Source organism: Lepidochelys kempii, chromosome 9 (assembly GCF_965140265.1).
Source record: "Lepidochelys kempii isolate rLepKem1 chromosome 9, rLepKem1.hap2, whole genome shotgun sequence".
NCBI lineage: Eukaryota > Metazoa > Chordata > Testudines > Cheloniidae > Lepidochelys > Lepidochelys kempii.
Window position 1 is genome coordinate 96,287,794 of NC_133264.1, and position 21,812 is coordinate 96,309,605.

General features: G+C 47.2%; 1 protein-coding gene across 4 annotated transcripts in view; it reads left to right on the forward strand.

Annotated features, from left to right (window-relative positions):
* Positions 1–18,512: 18,512 nt before the first annotated feature.
* Positions 18,513–21,812, forward strand: part of FGF13 (fibroblast growth factor 13) — a 384,330-nt gene continuing 381,030 nt past the window's right edge. Inside the window, exon 1 of one of the 4 annotated variants that reach the window (XM_073358426.1) lies at positions 18,513–19,033. The gene's annotated coding sequence lies outside the window, so the exon portion shown is untranslated. Of the gene's footprint in view, positions 19,034–20,255; positions 20,374–21,710; positions 21,784–21,812 lie in introns of those variants that run through there. The other 3 variants (XM_073358428.1, XM_073358429.1, XM_073358430.1) reach the window with 3 other exon arrangements.

The window sequence follows — 21,812 nt, forward strand, 5'->3', positions numbered from 1 at the left end:
GTGGCCAGGTGTGGCACAGCAGCTTTCTCCCCATTGGGTGTCTTCTGGCTGCTCCACCTGTGTGGTGGCCTGCCTCTCTCTAGGACTTGGCCCTCCAACCAGGTCACTTTAAGTCTGTCCCCTTCCAAGGTAGTCCATGAACAAAAAGCAAGAAGAATTAACACAAATAGAACTAGAGGGGAATGACTCGCTCTTAGGGTGCATCAGAATCTGCCCCCCCTGTTCCCTCACGGAGGGGCCTTCAGGCAGTGGTCCTCTGAGAAGTGCCTGCCTTCAGTCAGCCCTTTCCTCAAGAGCTGAAGGTCTGTTCTCTTCATCTGCCAACAAGTGAGCCCCTCTCCTCAAACTTTTAAGCTCCTCCTCATGCCTTGCCTGAACTGAGAGCTTCTCCTTCGCCCCTTGTTGTCCAGTGTGGGGTTTTGTATGCCTCACTCACACTGTTCCTTATATGCTCGTTTTTTTCCCTCAGAAAGCAACACATAGTAGTGATTTCACTTCTAGTTTATAATTTGAACTACCAAGGAATTTTCTTTCATCTGCACCAATCCACTGGGGAGCCACGATATTTCCCCGGCTGGCATCATGCAGTGTGTGGGTTTCCTCCCCCCCCCGCAACCCCCACCTTTGGTGTGATACTCAGAAACATCAGCACTTATGTTATCACGAGATTATGAATGTAATTTCTTATCACCTCAGATGACCATTTATGATACCAGTGCACATAGAATAGAACAATTTTATGGACAAGATATGGAATCCTCTTGTTTAATTTGAAAATTATCTCTTTTCAGAGTATGATGAGTACTCCGGTGCCTAGGACAAAGTACCATATAATAAACTAAACTGATGCTTTCTTGATATGGGATTCTTGCATTTTATAGGCTTTTCAGTGGTTTCTGGTCAAGCATTTGTTGGAACCACTAATGAAATCAATCGCTTTGCTGTAATCCCTGGTATAAAAGCATATATATCCATCCGGCAATGATTCTTTTTAAAAAACTTTGTCGTCTTGTCATAGGACTAGTTAGCTTTTTTTTTCTTAGACTAGAATCTGTATGTCTGCCATGATTTATTATTTTTCTTTTCGTGTAAAATGACTGCAGATTAGATTCCCCACCCCCCAAATTATTTCTGAGATTTGTATGATTGCTTTAGTTATAATGAGACGGTGATAATGGTACTTAGCACATAGTCAAAGCTCTTTGTTACTAATTATTTTTTTTTCCAATGTTGGTGATTTTTGCCTACTGCAACAAGACATGTTGCAGTAGTTATTGAAAAATACAATAGTGCAAAAGAGAAGGACGAATCTTCAGATCCTTACAGTTATTACTCAGGCAAACGCTCATTCACTTTAATGGCCACACGCCTGACTAAAGACTATAGGATTAGGGCTATCAAGAATAGGTTGTCCTGTTTACACTCTGACATTTGAACCTGTGTTAGCTCCTTTGTACTGCGTTGGCATGTAAATAACATAAGTGCTACCCTTTTCACTTGGATGCACTGTCTAATGAAATCATGAGTCAGAATTAGAAATCTCTCAAACAATTATTTCCAGATTTACAAAGGTAAGGATGAGAATGCTGTGGGAGTCGTCACTTAAAGGGTATCTGGATTGAAATTGGATGTTTTTCCACAATGCACATGGGTGGTTCAGTTTATATTGTGAAATCAGTGTTGATCTCTTTTAAACCAGGGAGTACAGGAGATCGCAGATCAACCTCATGCGTCCCAGGATGATCTCATAATTCTCTCTTACACTCAACAAGCATTCATAGCAGGACTGGTTTGGATGATGTGCCTTACTTGGCCACTTTGCATGGATCAGTTCCTATTTTTCACCGAGTTTAAAAGCTGTCCACCTGCAGAAATCCATTTGCAGGGTGAGCCTTGCTCCAGTGCAGAGTCTTGCTGAGGTCAGTGGAGCTCCATGCAGGCACAAGGGTCTGCCTATGTAGCTGCGATTGCAGGATTCATCAGCCTCACTGAAGCTCTGGGTGGTGTTCACCAAATATAACTATCTCACGTGGGAGAGAGTCACCCCCTCCCTTTCTTTCAAAAATCTGGCAGGATTGGAGGGATGAAATGAAATAGATCATCAGGGAGGCACTGATGGTCGTGAGAACATTGCTGCAGGCAGCCATGGATGCCTCTGATATAGCTGCAAACTTTGCAAATAACTTTGCAAGTTCTGATATAGGTTGATGGCCATGGGCATGACAATGAGTTGGTCCTTGTGGCTCCAGGCATGGGGCGTACCACACAAAGTACGGGCCACAGTCAACAACCTGTCCTTTGAGGGGATGGAGCTCTTCAGCCAGAGGACCGATGAACCACTCCATTCCCTCAAGGACTCAAGGGTTCCACTAAGGTCCCTGGGGATTTACATACATTACAGGAAGCTCTACAGATATGAACCCCATCACAGGCAGAGGAGGACATCCTGGTCCCCAGGTCGATAGACAAAATACCCCCTGAAGTACCTGGATTTCTCTCGGTCGGTATCTGTCTTTTGCCCTTTTAATCAAGCGGGTGCCCTCTCGGAGGCAGCAGATTCGATGGTTGATGGCTCCAGTGTGACTCAATTTGAATCCTGTCCCCACCTTTGGGAACCACCCTACATCCTTGCACTGGGACGGAGCAGCCATCACAGTGAACAAATAGACATTGGACGACATTGCCACAGGCTACCCTATACATTTCCATTCATCCCCCCCTACCTACCCTGGCCCTTGTCAGGGACCCTTCCAACAAGACCCTGTTACAGACAGAAGTGGCTTTGTATGGGAGCTGTAGAAGAGGAAGTACAAGGGAAGAGGCTTCCACTCAGATTCACAGTGGGGCCCAATCATTATCCGTACAAAATACTGCCATTGTGTCTCTCCAACCACGAGAATCTTTACAAAGTGTCTTGCTGAGGTAATGGCCAGTCTCAGAGAATGATGGGCATCTGCATCTATCCTCATCTAGATGATTGAGTGACTGCTGGGCTTTCTAGTAAACTGTGAAGGTTGTCTTTTATCCCACCACAGACAACGGGGTTCACATCAATGCCCTGGAGCTTGGAGCCATCAGGATAGTTTACATGGCTTTTCTACGGTTTTTCAAAACTCCACAGTGCAGATCCTAATGGACAACACCTCTGTGATCATAGAATCATAGAATATCAGGGTTGGAAGGGACCTCACAAGGTCATCTAGTCCAACCCCCTGCTCGAAGCAGGACCAATTCCCAGTTAAATCATCCCAGCCAGGGCTTTGTCAAGCCTGACCTTAAAAACCTCTAAGGAAGGAGATTCTACCACCTCCCTAGGTAACGCATTCCAGTGTTTCACCACCCTCTTAGTGAAAAAGTTTTTCCTAATATCCAATCTAAACCTCCCCCACTGCAACTTGAGACATTACTCCTCGTTCTGTCATCTGCTACCATTGAGAACAGTCTAGAGCCATCCTCTTTGGAACCCCCTTTCAGGTAGTTGAAAGCAGCTATCAAATCCCCCCTCATTCTTCTCTTCTGCAGGCTAAACAATCCCAGCTCCTTCAGCCTCTCCTCATAACTCATGTGTTCCAGTCCCCTAATCATTTTTGTTGCCCTTCGCTGGACTCTCTCCAATTTATCCACATCCTTCTTGAAGTGTGGGGCCCAAAACTGGACACAGTACTCCAGATGAGGCCTCACCAATGTCGAATAGAGGGGGACGATCACGTCCCTCGATCTGCTCGCTATGCCCCTACTTATACATCCCAAAATGCCATTGGCCTTCTTGGCAACAAGGGCACACTGCTGACTCATATCCAGCTTCTCGTCCACTGTCACCCCTAGGTCCTTTTCCGCAGAACTGCTGCCTAGCCATTCGGTCCCTAGTCTGTAGCTGTGCATTGGGTTCTTCCGTCCTAAGTGCAGGACCCTGCACTTATCCTTATTGAAACTCATCAGATTTCTTTTGGCCCAATCCTCCAATTTGTCTAGGTCCTTCTGTATCCTATCCCTCCCCTCCAGCATATCTACCACTCCTCCCAGTTTAGTATCATCCGCAATGCATTATGCAAACAAGTAAGGAGGTCCATGCTTGTCTCCCTTCTGTCTGGAAGCCATCAAGTGCTGGCCATGGTGCAACCAACTCTGGATAACCCCATGGCTTTTTACCTCTGTGGTGTCAGCAACAACCTAGCAGACTTCTGAGAAGACAGTGAGTTACTACTCAGGAGTGGTCACTACAGACATCCATCACAGAGCAGCCATTCCTGCCTTGGGGGAGCCCCCACGAAGGACTTGTTCAACACCAACAACTATGCAAAGTACGCAAACTTTTGTTCCAGGGAAGGGGTGGCTGGAGCAGGGGGGAGCAGTGAGCCCAAGGTTGTTACTGGACACCTTCCTTCTCTAGTGATTTGAAGGCCTTTTATGTGCCTTTCCCCTGGTTCCCAGGGTGATGATTTCTGTAGCTCCACACTGACTGACACAGTTCCTGCTGATGGACCTGCTGTAGATGTCTGCTCATCCTTTAATCCAAGGCCCAGACCTGAACTCGCTGAACCTGATGGTAAGGCTGTTGGGTGTCTGAGCACCATGGACAGAGACTCCTGCATCCAGCAGATCCAGGAAATTTTGAAGTAGAGTAGGAAAACCTCCAAACGGAAGAGGTTCTTAACATGGGCAGCTCACCACTGTCTGGCCCCGGTCCTGGTCCTTGTCCTGGTCTTGATATTGAACGTTACATACTTATTGAACTTTAAATAGAGCTGGATGAAAAGCGGGCCAGTTTTTAAGTCCATCTCACAGCAATGTCCTCTTGGCATGTGCCTGAGCAGTCATGCTCAGTCTTCTCACTTGAATGGTATTGAAGTTTCTTAAAGGGCTATTACATACTTGCCCATGAGACAGAGAAGCTAATCCTGCCTGGGACATCGGCATAGTCCTTCTGAGACTCCTGGAGCGTCTATTCAAGCCTCCCTCAGAATGTCCCTTTTTACACCACCTCACTCTGCTGATAGTCTTCCTAGCAGCTCTTGCTTCAGTCAGAAGACCACTTATGGCCAAACCCCTCTCTCTGACATTCCATAGGGACAAGGTGGTGCTAAGACCTCACCTGACGTTCATTTCTAAAGTGGTCCAAGAATATCCTCGAAACTAATCGATCAGCCTGCCTGTCTTGTTCCCAAAGCCTCACTCAGCAGTGGGAGGAAAGAAATTGCACACGCTAGATGTATTCAGGATTTTGGATTGGTCCTGCCAGTGGAATAAAGCATTCAGACTGTCGTCTGTCTATTTCTAGCCACTGCCAGGAATTCTAAAGGTCAGGTCGTCTTTTCACAGAGAATAGCTAAAGGGGTAATACAGTTCAGTGTTACCAGCTGGCTGGAATAACTTTTTTCCACCCAACATCAATGCTCATCGCTCCACTACAGTGCAAGCAACATCCTCTGCCTGCTTCAGGAATGTGCTGATATCAGAAATCTGTAATCCACTGACTTTGTCAAACATTAAGCCTTGGACTTAGCTGCTAGGTCAGCTGCCAAGTTTGGGAGAGCAGTTCTACAATCACTATTTGACCAATGCAACTGAAACGCCTCATTTCCCACCATCCTGAGAGGAGGCTGCCTGGGATCCAAACTGACACATGAGCCAAGAAGAGAGAACAATTACACACCCTACAGTAACTGCAGTTCTTTGAGACGTTATAATCCGTATGGATCCACAACCTGCCCTCCGTCCCCACTTTTGGGAGTCCCCAGCTACCACAGACTGTGAATTGGGAACTAAGGGAGGGTCGCAGCTGCTCTGTCCTTTATGCCCTCATGTAGGAGCAAGAGGAGGCATGAAGGCCATATGCTGCTTCAACAGTGGCTGCGGTTCAAAAGACTCCAATCTGCGATGCATGAAGCATGTGCACACCTACGCTGAATCCACATGGACAACACCTTGGAGAACCAGAGTTACTGTAGGATGAGTAATTGTTCTCGTTCAGTACAGGGCCTTAGACATGCAGTCAATGCACTGACTGCACCTCCCATTAATGCCACTCTGTGTGTGTGTGTGAAGAATATACAGTACATTGTGGTGTGCTGAATTCCATGCTACTTGCTAATTCAATTCCTTTAATCTGCCAAGATTCTCTTTAGAAAGCTGTACAATATCTTTTGACCGTAGCATCTTTGTTGACTCTTCTGTCTGTGTTGCTTCAGAATGATTAAAGCTGATTAGATGAGGTTTATTATGGGTTTTTTGGTACTGTTCAAAAATCCTAATAAAATCTCTCTATTCATAGAATTTATATATATATATATATATATATATATATACTTACACGAGCTATGTTTAAAAAAAAAGACATGATCACACAGTAATTCTCCACAATTTCTTTCATCTCTCCCTTTCATAAAGAATCCTAGGAGTGTACCAAATTAAGGAGTGTTTGTGAAATGAGTCCATAAATATAAATAGCTCGAGAGCATGAGGCTCTTTTGAGATGTCTTGCACTTCCCACAAATCACTTGTGTGCATTCTGGTTCTGCTCGCTGCCATTGTTTGTGCTAAGCTTCCTCCTCCTCCCATAATCCTCCTATTTAAATTAATAGAATGTTTTGCATATGGCGAGGCTTTCTGGCATGTAAACAGTTGCCAAGTATTTTGTGGATATGACCCCGTGTGTGATTGCAGATGGTAGAAAAACAGAAGCATGGATGGGCATTGTAGTTGAAGCTGAAAGGATGCAAAGCTTTCAAAAGTGACCCAAAGTCACGTAGTTCTACTATTTTCTCCCCTCCTCTAGGCACCAGTTTCTGGATCATTGTTTGGAGCTGACAGGAGTATTTGGAATATAAGAGGCTGTAGGGCTTTCATTTTAGTACTGGCTTTTGCTTTTTATCTCCGCCTGCTTTAGGGGCTGTCCCAGTAGGGCTGAGAGTGCCTGGTCAAATGACACTAGAACATTTATTACTGATTGCAAATACTCCCTTATCCTTTTGTGTTAAGGTCAGAATACCACGATTATCAGCTCTAAATTGGCCCAGGCATGCTCTGTCGGTGGCATAATCGATCCCTAGTGTAACTCCTCTGACATCACACAACTACATGCGGAATCTCTTTGCACGTCTTTCTTTTAAAGGGCCAGCAATGCAATGTATTGCATTATTTGGACGCTATATAAGATAAAGGCTTACGGCTTGGGCAATCACATACAGGCTTCTCTGAACTCCTGCCTCCTCTTTATTTGCCTTTGCTGGCCAGGTGAGTGTTTAATTTTCCATGTAGACAATAGTAACCTGCAGCATTTTACTCTTTCAACTCAGTCTTTTCCTTTTGAAATAAAAATGTCTTCTTTCATAAATCTCTTCCATAACTAAGGGTTTATTGGTGTGTCTTCACATTTTGGGGAAGAAAAGGCAACAGTACTGCCAAATAATGGCTGAAAACACGTCCATAATGGTATTGTTTTGGCCCATGACTGTATTTACACTGTGTGCTCTCTCTCCATGGCTGCAGGAGTGAAGTTGTAATTTTCAAAGCTATGATTTCTTTTCTTTCCACATAGCCTACTCATTTCCTTTTATGTGGTGGTCCTGATGTCAGTACATTTGTAGAAGAAGACACAGCCGTAGTTCACTGTTTTATAAAACAAGTAGCATGCTAGTTTATAAAAACACGGGTGTGGGGTTTTTTTTCCTGTAAATCATGTGCTGATATTGAGTTAGTGCTTTCACCTAGAAAGAGTTAATGTAAGTCTTTAATCTGTTCAGTCCACCTGGTGTCCAATATGCAGTGGATTGTTGAGAGAAGCTTGGCTTTTATTGAACGTGGTATTTGCGGATGAAACTCTGTTCCCCTGTAGTTGTGCTATTCCTTTAGCCATTGCAAAGGTCATTTCTTGTGCTGTAGCTCATTATTACTTCCAAATAGAACCAAGGGGCTGCTCTTCTCCCACTTAATAGTTAAATCCCTTGCTATACTTAACATGGCTTATAACTTCTCCCTCGGAGGCATCAAAATAGATGGCATACGAGTGCTTAAAAATGGTTAATGTTGTAATGGGTGAATAGGGTTTAACTGTTAAATCAGGTGCTGGGATCCAACATATTTTACAGACTAAGACTGACTGATCAAGACCATTTTAAGTGTCCTTTTTGAAAGGAGTGAAATATAAGCTGAATATTTTCTGCAGCCAAAATTATTTGCAATTGTTTGCTGTGGTCTGGCAGCTTCGAGTCTTTGGCTTAACAAGACAGTCTTAGGCATGCCGAGTCATCTGACAAGTCATATAAGGAGTTGGCGACACAGACTTTTCATTGGCCTATTCAGCAGAGGGAAGCTAACTCTGGTTGCTATTTAAATCCGCAGCAGAGGTGTCAATATGTCTGTGACGTTATTTAAGATGCCTCAGGGAGCCAGGAGTTTATAAATGCTTCTTCTACTTACCTCTGCTAATTTTGGATTTGACGTGTTTACAAACAGAGCTTCTGTTTGACGATACAGCTCCCCTTCCCAAAGGGCATGTAGCCCTTTCCCCCTCAGGCACATAACTAAGCCAAATAGGGAGAAGAAAAGAAACAGCTCTGGGAATTTAAAATGCAGAAATAGAGCAATCCGATTTGATGCACAAAATGTCATGATCAAGAGGACACACACATTGTGGTTTATAATGATGTTGCACCCTGACGGGAAGAGCGGAAATGAACAGCAGCCCCAATGGTCCACTTTGGAACTATTTCTATTAACACTGCCTTTGAACAACCCCCCGCCCCCTCAGTTTTTTATTCTTAACATGGAGGGCATGTAATTAAAGACTGTATCCTAATGTGTATGCACAAAGGTGCCAAATTAAGGTTACACAGGCAACCTTAATTGTGGCATTTCCTCACTTGAGTGCTTGACTTTTTAAAGATTTTTGTGATAGAGATAGATATAGATATATATAATGGCTTGAGCACATAGAAGATGGGACCTGAACCCCAAAATTGGGCTCTAATGAACTACCGGCTGTCCCTTTTTTACCTCATTAACAAACACCAGTACTAAATATATGGTCGTCTTCTCCCCAGTGCTACACAGATGATAGATACAAGAAGAGAACATGAGTTGCTCTCAGATAAAAACATGTGGACTTGATTTTAAAAATTGCATGCAGTTGCTATGAGTTTTTTATCATGCAAATTGGGTACTTGTACAAAGATGAGGGTATTCATAGCCATGAACTTGCTAATGTAATACTATAACTTTACGGGTGTACTTTGCTATTTTTTCCCCCTCACATTTCACCATAGAGTCTCTTAATTCTGCCATTGCTCTCTGCTTCAGTTTTCTGATGTTCAGGTTCTTCCACACTGAATTTTTTGGGGGTAAAGCCATCTGCTGCTGCTTTACTCTCTAACTATCCCAAGACACCTAACATCTGGTTACTGGTACGTGGGAGGTTCTATGGGGTCTGACTTTGTTGGTTTTCAGGCCCAGACAAGGAACTTTCTTTTAAGAACCTCTGCTCCAGAATGTGAATTTTCACTTCTCTTCTCCCTGACTTTCAAATATTATTTTTTTTCCTTCCAGCACCACAATGTCTGCCTACATCTCAATACACCTTGGCAGAGTCAAGCAACAAGGCTTCTGTTTCAGGACTACTTCAAAACACTGGAACATTTAAGGCTTGACTGAGTAACAGAAACAGTGCTAAGGGGAAAGCCCTTTGCCTTGCAAGACTACTGACCCTGTAGGTAAAAGGAGCAAAGATGGTCACATTGAGCTGTGCTTGTGACCTTGCATGAGGAGTATGGGACCACCAGTCTCTCTTGTGACCTGCCTGAGGGACTGGACTGGCTTGGCTAGAATAAGAACCATCCCAAACTTCTACCTGCCATCTCTCAAAATGAACCTTCCATGAGCTTTTGACAAGGTTCACAAAACTTTCCCACTTACCTCTGCCAAAACCCAGTACCAACCTGTCATGGTTAATCCCCATCAAATCTTAAGAGGCAGAAAGGATTGTTTGTCTTTAGAGAAGGCAGCATCCTGACACCCTTTAAGCAAGGTTGCAGGTCAACACAAGCTGCCAGGCCAAGTGATACCGTAGCTGCGCTTCATGCAGAATTCTGGATGCTTTTGTTTTCAATTCAGGTGATTTTTGTTTTGGAGTGTTGGGATTAAATGAAGTTTTACAGGCATGTCAAGTTTCCCTTTCTTTTCTTCCCTTCCCTCCCCACCCACATAGGCGATCACTCTTCATTTTGTAAGCTTTTAGCAAAGCTTACAAAGAAACACTAATTTTAAACTGTGCTGCAGGGGGAGAGGAGCTTGTCAGATCTACTGTGCTCTCTCAGCATTGGCTGCCGTGCAGAAAAATAATCAAATGTCCAATATGCAGACGCTAAGGGCTGTGCGAAATAAAGCTAATGTGAAAAGTGATGCAGTAGCTGCAGCTACTGCATGGACACCTTTTATTGACCTTGCATTTGTTTACACTCATTTCTCTCCTGAACAGGAAATAAAAGGAAATCGTTGGGGTCGGGAGGGCAGAAACATCAGCCTCCAAAAGGCTAACCAGATAAAAGTCACGAAGTTTTGGTTAGTCATCTGCTTCTCAAGGCAAGTGAACCACTTGCATTTTGAACATTATGTCCTTGACTTAATTGTACTTTAACTAGGCCCTTCCTGCTAATGTCTGCCTTGGACTTACTTACTACAGAGTGCCAGCAATCAGTTCTCTTATGTCACTTCATATGTTCTTAATAGGTTGCAGTGGGTGCCTGGAAAACCTCTCTATAAAGCACCCTAAAAGGCTTGCAAGCCCTGTGTCTTTCCTCACTGTTTGGTATTCTGTTTTAGCATGCAGGTGATAAACAGTGATCAGATGTACAGAAACACTGGTGTCACTGTGGCATTGCTGTCACAAATTTGGAAAGAAGGGATGGCACTTGCAATTCTACAGCTGCCCATCATAGTTTGGCATCTTTATTTTAGATAAACTGGCATATAGGTAAGGAGAGTGGACCCATCCTTACAGAAGAATAGGTAATCAAGCTGTCCCCTGTTAGAAGTGATGTGGGCAGGATTTTAAGACGGAAAAGTTACTAGGCAGGTCTGTTCAGAGTTTCTGTGCCTCAGTGAAAATCTGTGTAAACTCTGCAGATAAGTTCAGAGTTTTAAAAGCTCAATCACAAACAGTATTACATACAGCTTGTTAATAATTTCATAAATGCTCCATTCGCCCAATGACTTTTTCACCACCAGCATCCCACAAATGAATCTTTCACTATTTCTTTCCTGTCGATGTTTAAGAACGGCCATACTGGGTCAGAGCAAAGGTCCCTCTAGCCCAGTATCCTGTCTTCCAACAGTGGCCAATGCCAGGTGCCCCAGAGGGAATGAACAGAACAGGTAATCCTCAAGTGCTCTGTCCCCTGTCACCCATTCCCAGCTTCTGGCAAACAGAGGCTAGGGACACCATCCCTGTCCATCCTGGCTAGTAGCCATTGATGGACCTCTCCTCTAGGAACTTATCTAGCTCTTTTTTGAATCCTTTTATAGTCTTGGCCTTCACAACATCTTCTGGCAAGGAGTTCCACAGGTTGACTGTGCATTGTGTGGGGAAAAAAATTCCTTTCTTGTTTTAAAACCTGCTGCTTATTAACTTCATTTGGTGAGCCCTAGTTCTTGTGTTTTGAGGAGTAAATAAAACTTCCTTATTTACTTTCTCCATGCCAGTCATGAGTTTATAAACATCATATCCTCCCTTAGTCATCTCTTTTCCAACACAAAAAGTCCCATTCTTATTAATCTCTCCTCATATGGCAGCTGTTCCATACCTTTAATCATTTTTATTGACCTTTTCTGAACCTCTTCCAATTCCAATGTATCTTTTTTTGAGATGGGACAACCACATCTGCACATAGTATTCAAGATGTGGGTGTGCCATGCATTTATATAGAGGCAATATGATATTTTCTGTCTTATTAGCTATCCCTTTCTTAATGATTCCCAGCATTCTGTTCCCTTTTTTGGCTGCTGCTGCACATTGAGTGGATATTTCTATTTTCAAAAATGTTTTGGCATTAAAAAAATAAACTACATATCCCACTAAATAAAGGATCTAAAACAGACCTCCTGTGAAAGTGTTTAATACACCTGATACCAGTGAATGAAGTGACTTTTGGATTTTATATCCCTTTTTATAATATCTCTCTGTATTAAATCACAACTGAGAAGCTTTCATTGTAAAGATTTTCACTTAAACACCAAGTTCATGTGATTCTTTCTTACAGAGAGGATGGTTGTATTTTGATGGTGACTAATCTAATTCATCAGCAGGACTGGAGTATGGGTAAAAGACTTTGAGACATGTATAGAATTCTATTTTTAGATATTCAATAGTTTTTGTAAGACTTTGATCCCCAGCACTAAGGACTCTCCTGCCTCCTCCCTCCAGGCCACCTTCAGCCCTCCTAGTTTAGAATTTCCTTTGCAACTCCCAACCCTTCTGACCTTAAAGTCTATGAGTCTGAGCTGGGTCACTGCAGAGCCATGGGAGACACTCCATCTTTCAGGCACTGAACACCTTACGTAGCCTAGGGAAATAAACCCAAGTATCAGAGTGGTAGCACAGAAGGCTTAATGTTCATTAATTTAACTGGAAACTATTCATGTTAAATAGGTGAGAGATTTACGGTGTGTGTATGATCATTATCTATTATCACTATCTGCTAAGGGCTGCTGTGGTGTTTACTTGACTGAATTATTTAGTGAAATTAAGCTGCAATCTCCATGCTATCCATTAGTTAGACCTCTATTTGCATAGAATCATAGAATATCAGGGTTGGACTACATACAGCAGTTGCTTGTTGGTCATCAAAAATAAGAATATTTAGCACAGTAAACTGTCTGCCATTGAAGGGGCCTCTGTGGATTAATCAGGAATAGGAATGGTGAAGTGGGGGAGTAGCACTGTATGTAAGGGAGCAGTATGACTGCTCAGAGCTCTGGTACGAAACTGCAGAAAAACCTGAGTGTCTCTGGATTCAGTTTAGAAGTGTGAGCAACAAGGGTGATGTGGTGGTGGGAGTCTGCTATAGACCACCGGACCAGGGGAATGAGGTGGATGAGGCTTTCTTCCAGGAACTCGCAGAAGCTACTAGATCGCATGCCCTGATTCTCATGGGTGACTTTAATTTTCCTGATATCTGCTGGGAGAGCAATACAGCGGTGCATAGACAATCCATGAAGTTTTTGGAAAGCGTAGGGGACAATTTCCTGGTGCAAGTGCTAGAGGAGCCAACTGCGGGGGAGCTTTTCTCGACCTGCTGCTCACAAACCGGGAAGAATTAGTGGGGGAAGCAAAAGTGGATGGGAATCTGGGAGGCAGTGACCATGAGTTGGTTGAGGTCAGGATCCTGACACAGGGAAGAAAGGTAAGCAGCAGGATACGGACCTTGGACTTCAGGAAAGCAGACTTTGACTCCCTCAGGGAACGGATGGGCAGGATCCCCTGGGGGACTAACATGAAGGGGAAAGGAGTCCAGGAGAGCTGGCTGTATTTCAAGGAATCCCTGTTGAGGTTACAGGGACAAACCATCCCGATGTGTCGAAAGAATAGTAAATATGGCAGGCGACCAGCTTGGCCTAACGGTGAAATCCTAGCAGATCTTCATCATAAAGAAGCTTACAAGAAGTGGAAGGTTGAACATATGACCAGGGAAGAGTATAAAAATATTGCTCGGGCATGTAGGAATGGAATCAGAGGGCTAAATCTCACCTGGAGCTGCAGCTAGCAAGAGATGTCAAGAGTAACAAGAAGGGTTTCTTCAGGTATGTTGGCAACAAGAAAAAAGCCAAGGAAAGTGTGGGCCCCTTACTGAATGAGGGAGGCAACCTATGACAGAGGATGTGGAAAAAACTAATGTACTCAATGCTTTTTTTGCCTCTGTCTTCACTAACAAGGTCAGCTCCCAGACTGCTGCACTGGGCATCACAGCATGGGGAGTAGATGGCCAGTCCTCTGTGGAGAAAGAGGTGGTTAGGGACTATTTAGAAAAGCTGGACATGCACAAGTCCATGGGGCCGGACACGTTGCATCCAAGAGTGCTAAAGGAATTGGTGGCTGTGATTGCAGAGCCATTGGCCATTATCTTTGAAAACTCGTGGCGAATGGGGGAAGTCCCAGGTGACTGGAAAAAGGCTAATGTAGTGCCAATCTTTAAAAAAGGGAAGAAGGAGGATCCTGGGAACTACAGGCCAGTCAGCCTCACCTCAGTCCCCAGAAAAATCATGGAGGTCCTCAAGGAATCAATCCTGAAGCACTTACATGAGTGGAAAGTGATCAGGAACAGTCAGCATGGATTCACCAAGGGAAGGTCATGCCTGACTAATCTAATTGCCTTCTATGATGAGATTACTGGTTCTGTGGATGAAGGGAAAGCAGTGGATGTATTGTTTCTTGACTTTAGCAAAGCTTTTGACATGGTCTCCCACAGTATTCTTGTCAGCAAGTTAAGGAAATATGGGCTGGATAAATGCACTATAAGGTGGGTTGAAAGTTGGCTAGATTGTCGGGCTCAACAGGTAGTGATCAATGGCTCCATGTCTAGTTGGCAGTCGGTGTCAAGTGGAGTGCCTCAGGGGTTGGTCCTGGGGCCGGTTTTGTTCAATATCTTCATAAATGATCTGGAGGATGGTGTGGATTGCACTCTCCGCAAATTTGCAGATGATACTAAACTAGGAGGAGTGGTAGATACGCTGGAGGGCAGGGATAGGATACAGAGGGACCTAGACAAATTGGAGGATTGGGCCAAAAGAAATCTAATGAGGTTCAATAAGGATAAGTGCAGGGTCCTGCACTTAGGACGGAAGAACCCAATGCACCACTACAGACTAGGGACCGAATGGCTAGGCAGCAGTTCTGCGGAAAAGGACCTAGGGGTGACAGTGGATGAGAAGCTGGATATGAGTCAGCAGTGTGCCCTTGTTGCCAAGAAGGCCAATGGCATTTTGGGATGTATAAGTAGGGGCATAGCGAGCAGATCGAGGGATGTGATCGTCCCCCTCTATTCAACATTGGTGAGGCCTCATCTGGAGTACTGTGTCCAGTTTTGAGCCCCACACTACAAGAAGGATGTGGATAAATTGGAAAGAGTCCAGCGGAGGGCAACAAAAATGATTAGGGGTCTGGAACACATGACTTATGAGGAGAGGCTGAGGGAACTGGGATTGTATAGTCTGCAGAAGAGAAGAATGAGGGGGGATTTGATGGCTGCTTTCAACTACCTGAGAGGTGGTTCCAGAGAGGATGGTTCTAGACTATTCTCAGTGGTGGAAGAGGACAGGACAAGGAGTAATGGTCTCAAGTTGCAGTGGGGGAGGTTTAGGTTGGATATTAGGAAAAACTTTTTCACTAGGAGGGTGGTGAAACACTGGAATGTGTTACCTAGGGAGGTGGTAGAATCTCCTTCCTTAGAAGTTTTGAAGGTCAGGCTTGACAAAGCCCTGGCTGGGATGATTTAATTGGGGATTGGTCCTGCTTTGAGCAAGGGGTTGGACTAGATGACCTCCTGAGCTCCCTTCCAACCCTGATATTCTATGATTCTATGATAAGTCCACTGGGGATCCTTTTAGTGGATACAAGGTGGATCTTTAAAAACTGACAGAAAATAGGGCATATTTTGGCCAGAATGTTGTGTTTACCAACTAGAGCAAACCATTCACAATCCTCTCTTTTTAAGGGAATGATTTTATGACAAAACTCACATTGACTCTAATGACACTGCTGCTATAATTGAAATGTATCAGGACCTAACGAAAAAAGTGTGATGGATTTGTTTGGATGTGTTTTACAAGTAGACTTCAGAAACGGTGGTAGTAAAACATTGGATATGGCTGACTGTCACATACTTGCTTTGATCACAAAGTAATGAATACTGCCAGTTCCCATCTAAATGCAATAATGTCATCGGGAAAGGAAAGAGAAAATGGTATTAGAGAGACTTTATCCTGTTTGGACTCTCAGATTTAGGACCCAATCCTGCTCCAGTTGAAGTCAATGAGGGTTTTATTATGGAATTCAAAGGGAAAAGGCTCAGGACCATAATCATGCCAGCTAATCTCATTTGCCTGAGGGCTTTAAAAGAGTGAATGGGGAGCTCAAGGGGATTAAAGAGGTGAATTCTCATACCATAAACACCAGTGCATCTAAGAAAAGAATTTTGAAGTGATACTGATCCACAGGAACTGGAAAGAAAGTGTAGCTAGAGTTGCGTGTACCCTTCTTTTATATAAAGATTTATTTAGGGGTATATTCTGAAATTTGAATGTACATTTTATGAACAATATGGACAATTATTTGGATGTCAATTGTCAGTTATGTTATATAAAAGCAATTAAGGCTTATACCTCCATAACAAGTTCTGATTTAGTCCAGGTCTATGCCTAGCTTCCCAGTGCAGAATGTTCTGGTGGCATTTTTCTGGCCAGACAGATTCTCCTGCGGGCCCCCCCTCCCCAATCTAGCACACCACCCAGGATATGCCCACCTGTCATGCCACTGCTAACTTCTAAATGGCCCAACCTGGTATTGGGCTGCACTGGTACTGGCTCACAGATTCAGAATGTGGTGTGCACGCATAGGTGTGCTGAGAGACCCTACCATGACTTACCTTCTGCCTTTAACTTGTGCAGCCTTGTTACCTAGGAGATCCAACTAGCTGATCCTGGTGGTCTTTTTAAGCTTTAGCCTTATGAACCTTAAGAAGGTGGATATCCAACATCAAAAGCCCCTTGTTAGTGGTTCACTTACTACCACCCCTAAATATGTTCCTATTTTTGGATACACTGATTTGCATACTTTTACTGTGGTTTCCTCTAGTTATACAGCTTTCCCTAGCTCTTGCCTTTTTAAGACTACCTCCCGCCCCCAAAATTCAAATTTTAATTTTGCTCCAAACATGAATGTTGGGACTTATGCACATCCTTGCCTCTGACACTGTTTAGATGAGCCACTCTGGGGGGAGGGGGGGTTGTTCTTATTTTGGGTGCCTGACCTGTCATTGAGGTGTAGTTCATCCACAAGTCTACTTGGAATCCAGGGGAGATGCAGGTGCTCAGCACCTCTGGAAACTGGGTCTCAGATGTCTCACTTTGGTCAGCCATAAACTGAGACTCTCAAATTCACTGGCCACTTATCAAAACTCTGGCCCTTCTGGGCCATAGAGAATGGACTCTTGCACCGTTCCTCTTACTCATTGATCTGGCTGTCCCCTTGACTGTATTTCTCTGCTCTAGCTTGGGTCAATGTGTTTCCCCTGCCCCCTGTTACGTTTCCATAGTCAGGGGTTTATAGAAGTGTCATGCTGACAGGCTCAAGCAAAAGCACCGTTCAGTTAGAAACCCCTGAACACCCCTAAGTGTAAAAGCATGAGAGAGCTTATTGAGTCCCTGAAAAGCTGAGGCTGTCAGATCCATTCTGTTTCCAAACCCAGTGAATTGAAATTATTATAGCGAAAGTAAACAGTAGGAAGTGGGGGGGGAAATAACTCCCTGGCTGAAGGGCTGGCAATTAATTTTCTGCTTAGTGTGTTTTTAAGGGGGGAGGGGAATCCGTTTATAAATGTTAACAGGAACATCAGTCTTGGTTTTGTCCTAACATTTGAGCCATAATCTAAATGGGGCTGGTTCTCCTCTCATGGGCTTTGGTGTAAATCAAGCATTTGCAATGGCATTTCACTGGTGTAAAAGAAAAGTCCAGCGCAGTGCCTTTTAAGTGTTTGGGTTTGTCCCGTCCAGTGAGCCAGCCTGCGGATAATCATTTCAGTGCTTAGTTGGTTTTTTGGGGGGGTTGTGGAGGGGGTTGACTTTTTGCCGTCCCGGCTAACGGATCCGTACAAAGTCAGCACAGATCAGAGGCAGGGGAAACAAGCGGGCTCCTGCAGCTAGACCTGGGGCGGAAGGAATGGCTGCCCCCCCCCCCCCCCGCAGCCTGCAAAAGCGATCCGGATGCGGCAGGCCCCCAGTTCTCCCTTGAAATCCCGGCTCCGTAGCGCCCGGGAGCACAGATGGGGTGGGGTCGGCAATCCCACGGGCGACACTCGCCCCTGGCCCGAGCGCCGGGGTCTCAGCTCGGACCATGCCCGAGCCCGCGCAACACCTGTTGGCGATTTCACCTCCTCGCGTCACCCAGCCGATCGGGTTTCAGGCCGCGCTGACGGGCCCCGTTCCCCATTGCGGCGCGCCCATGGCTGCGGGGCTCGGCAGCTCCCGGGGGAGAGAAGCAACCGGAGCAGCCGCGTGAACCAGACAGCGGTCCCTCCGTTTCTCTCTCCCCATCTTCTCCTGCACCCCCCCCCAGTGTGTTTCCTCGCAGGGCTCTGCCCACAGCTGTCTTCTGCACCGAGGGCGAGTTGGAAAGTCACAGAAGTGGGGGAGGAATTCAGCCCCACTAAAAATAGCCGCACTTAGCGAGACCCTGTGACTTCCCACTCTCCGGGGGCAGGCGGCCCGCCGATTTGCAGTTGCCACTACCTTGCCGCTTCCCCCTTCTCAGCGCGACCTGGAGGCTGGGCTCGGCCGAGGGGCTGGACCCGAGCGCGTGGAGCGGGGCGGAGAAGCACGTGCGTGGGGCAGGCTCGCGAGTTCCCCGGGGGCTTGGCGGCGCTCGCTCCGCTCAGCGGTGCGGGATTTGGCGGGTGGCTCTCCCCGGCAGGGCTTCGCAACACGTCTCCAGCGTAAGGTAGGTGAGAGAAACCCACCAGGCAGAGCAACCACAACACGAGGGCGAACCGCTGAGCGCGGGCAAGCGGCGTGTAAATCGGCACCAAGGCGACCTGCTGCACCGTGCACGGGGACGCCTTCCCCTTCTTCTAAAGGGCTGCTCTGAATTAACCGCCGCTCTGCTCTCCACCTCCCGGGGATCTGTGGAACCGAACTCCTGGACTCCGGGACCCCAGTAGCTTCGCTTCGCTTCGCTCTGTGTGTACATCTCGCCACACTCCGATTTCTCCGAGAGCGGACGCAATACGGTCCCTAATTAAGCATAGGTGAGGCGGAGGCTCAGCGACCCCAGGTAAATGGGGTTAAGGGGAGGTGTCTGGGCACTCCTTAGTCTCCTTTCGTCCTGAAACACGTCTTCCTGTCCGTTTTAGTCTATCCCTTGTCACGATAGGGGGTGGGGGAAGAGAAGGAAGGAAGACACTGCTGTAGTGGGCGCTTGACATTAGGCGCTGGTGTGTAGCTGGAAGAGGGACCCAAGGAGAACGTGTGCGTGAAGTGGACTGAGTCCAAGCCGATGGACTTTCATTGCTTGGGGGGAACGAACCGTTTGAGGGTGAACGCCTTGGGGGGGGTGTCTTCTGGGGGGCGGATTCTCCTCCCGCTTCCTCCGCTGGGCACTTGAAACGGCTGGTCATGAAACGGGGCACCTCCACCAGTGGCCCGATTTCCAAGGGATCTCAATGCCTGTAGCCCCGGTTCGGTTTCTCCGCGGATCGGGCCATTTGGCTGGGGACCTGGAGATACATTTGAGGTGCTTTAGGGATCCCAGTTTGAAGACTTTTTACCTCTGAACGCCCTCTCCGGGTGGGGGGCTTTGGGGAAGATGTTTTTAAGAACCCCCTAGGAAGGCTGGGTAGCTCTGCTTTGTGATCTGCAAAGACTCTTCAGTCTAAATATAGAATCATCGCCGTTTGTGTGTATTAAGTGTTCAGAAACCCAGTGTGCACAGGGCAGCTCTCTGCTGATTTCTGCTACGGGGCGCAGCTCCTGTTGGGTGACAGGAAACGTAGAGATCGTGCCAGAAATGGCACCTGTCAGGACCATCCATGAGCGCGGGGTTTGGTTGCTTGGTCCACGTGGAAAATGAAGTTAGAATTCTGCCCAGACCTCGCCAGAGTTGACCGTGGGGTGCCCGTTTCTTGCTTCAGCTAAGCTCCAGGCCGTGTGATTTTCGTACTGCGAATTGTGACGCGAAGCAAAGGGAGACTTTACAGGATTGGGTGGGAAATGCATGACACGAGACTATAGTTCCCTGCCTGCATCTTCAACGTGCTGAGTGGCTTAACAACAACACAGCCCCCCCCCCCCACACACACACGTTTTAGACTCTGAAAGCGCACTATGCGAAATGAGTAGAAGAGACCCAGAGGGGAATGCTGTGTGCACTGCAGAATTCAGCCTTTTCTAATGCACTTTCCAACGCAAGACTCCCAAGCTCACGGTTCTTCCGGAAACCCTGGTTTAAAAAAATACAGAAGGGTCGCTGAAGGAGACGAAGAACACCCCCCCCCTCCCCCCGAGGCAGACAATAGGTCCGGTAGCCCGCGCTCCTTAGTCTAGCGAAGCTCCCAGGTGTCACCTCCTCAGCGTGGTTTTGCCTGAGCCAGGACTGCAGCAGAGGGCTTGGGAAAGGTAAGAGCAGTTGGTGGCAGGTTTAAGAAGCGCCGTTCGTGTTTCTCTAGCCGTGTTCAATCAACTCCCGGAGAGGAAGGGAAAGTTCAGAACCAAGGCTCGTGCGGCACGTAGGTAACCCAAACCTCTTATTTATGAGCTGCAGCCAGTGCATAGACGTGTCTCTCTTTATATAGCACCCAGACGCATAAGGCGCAAGGGGGACACTGCCTTTTGCTCCATTGGGCGCCTTCAAAACAGCCACGATCTCCGAAGAAGGGGGAAAGAGAGACCCTCACAAACGTGTGGAGGAAAACTGGCCGGACGGTGTCAGCGTGAAATGGGAGAGGGGCTGTCGATGGTCTGCTTGTGGCTTCCTAGAAGCCTACATGCCCCGGAGCTCGTCTGATCCTTCTCAGAAGTACCCGTGGGATGCAGCTAAACCCTCCCTTCCCCTGCTATAGCTTACACCGCACCCCTGTGCGCTCCACGCGGCCCCCGATCACTCGGGGAGCTGCTCCGTTAGCACGCGGATCTTTGCAGAAAAACGCTCCCCCCTGCCCCTGAGGTTCGCCACCTTTCAGGCTCAACTCCCCCCCCCCCCCCCGCAGCTGCTGCTGCGTTTCCGTTTGCCTGCAGCAACAGGGTCCCGCTCCTGCGTGATCTCCAGCCTCCGGCTCCCTACTCCTAACCCAGCGCGCCCAGTCCCTGGCCTGGTTCGTATCCACTGAATCGAATCGGTGGGTGCGTGGGAGGGCGGGGGTGGCATACTCGCCTCCCAGCTGGGGTCGAGCCAGGCCTCTGTGCTGGTTTAGCTACAGCTCCCCTTCCTAGGCAAGAGTTTGGTTACAACAACCCCTAAAAATCCCCGGAGCACCTGGCCCCTGGGGCTGGTCGCACCCCGGTCTAGCAGCTCCGGCTCCAGCCCCCCTATGTCGCCGAGCCCGTTCCCAGCCCCTGCTTGGCGCGCGTCTCTCTCCCCTTCGCCTGGGATTTGGCAGCCCGCTCCGCAAGCCTCGCTCCCTGCGCCGGGGCCCCCGCACCCCGCCGGGCTCGCCCTGGTCCAGGCTGGTCGCTCGCAGCCCCAGCTCGGGCTCACCCCTGGGAACAGGCCAGGCGGCCCCCGGCGGCGATCTAAGCAGGAGGCGGGAGATTATTTTTTTGGGGGGGGGGGAGTTCTTGCCGCACGCGGTTATCCCAGACCCCGCTGCCTTCCCAGGATCGGTGCCCCGGTTTGGGGAGAGGGGGAGGCGAGAGCACCGCCCCCCCCCCCCCCCGCGGACAGAGGTGCGAGTGTGGGGAGGGGGAGCTGACGCTGGCTGGGGCTACCGTGAATACAGAGCACCAGGAGCCTGCGCTGGGGGCTTTGTCTGCTGGCGTGCTCACAAAGGCCCCGCTCGCCAGCGCTGGGGCCGGGTCCCCTGCCCGCAGGTGGGGGTGGGACGGGGCAGGATCTCCTC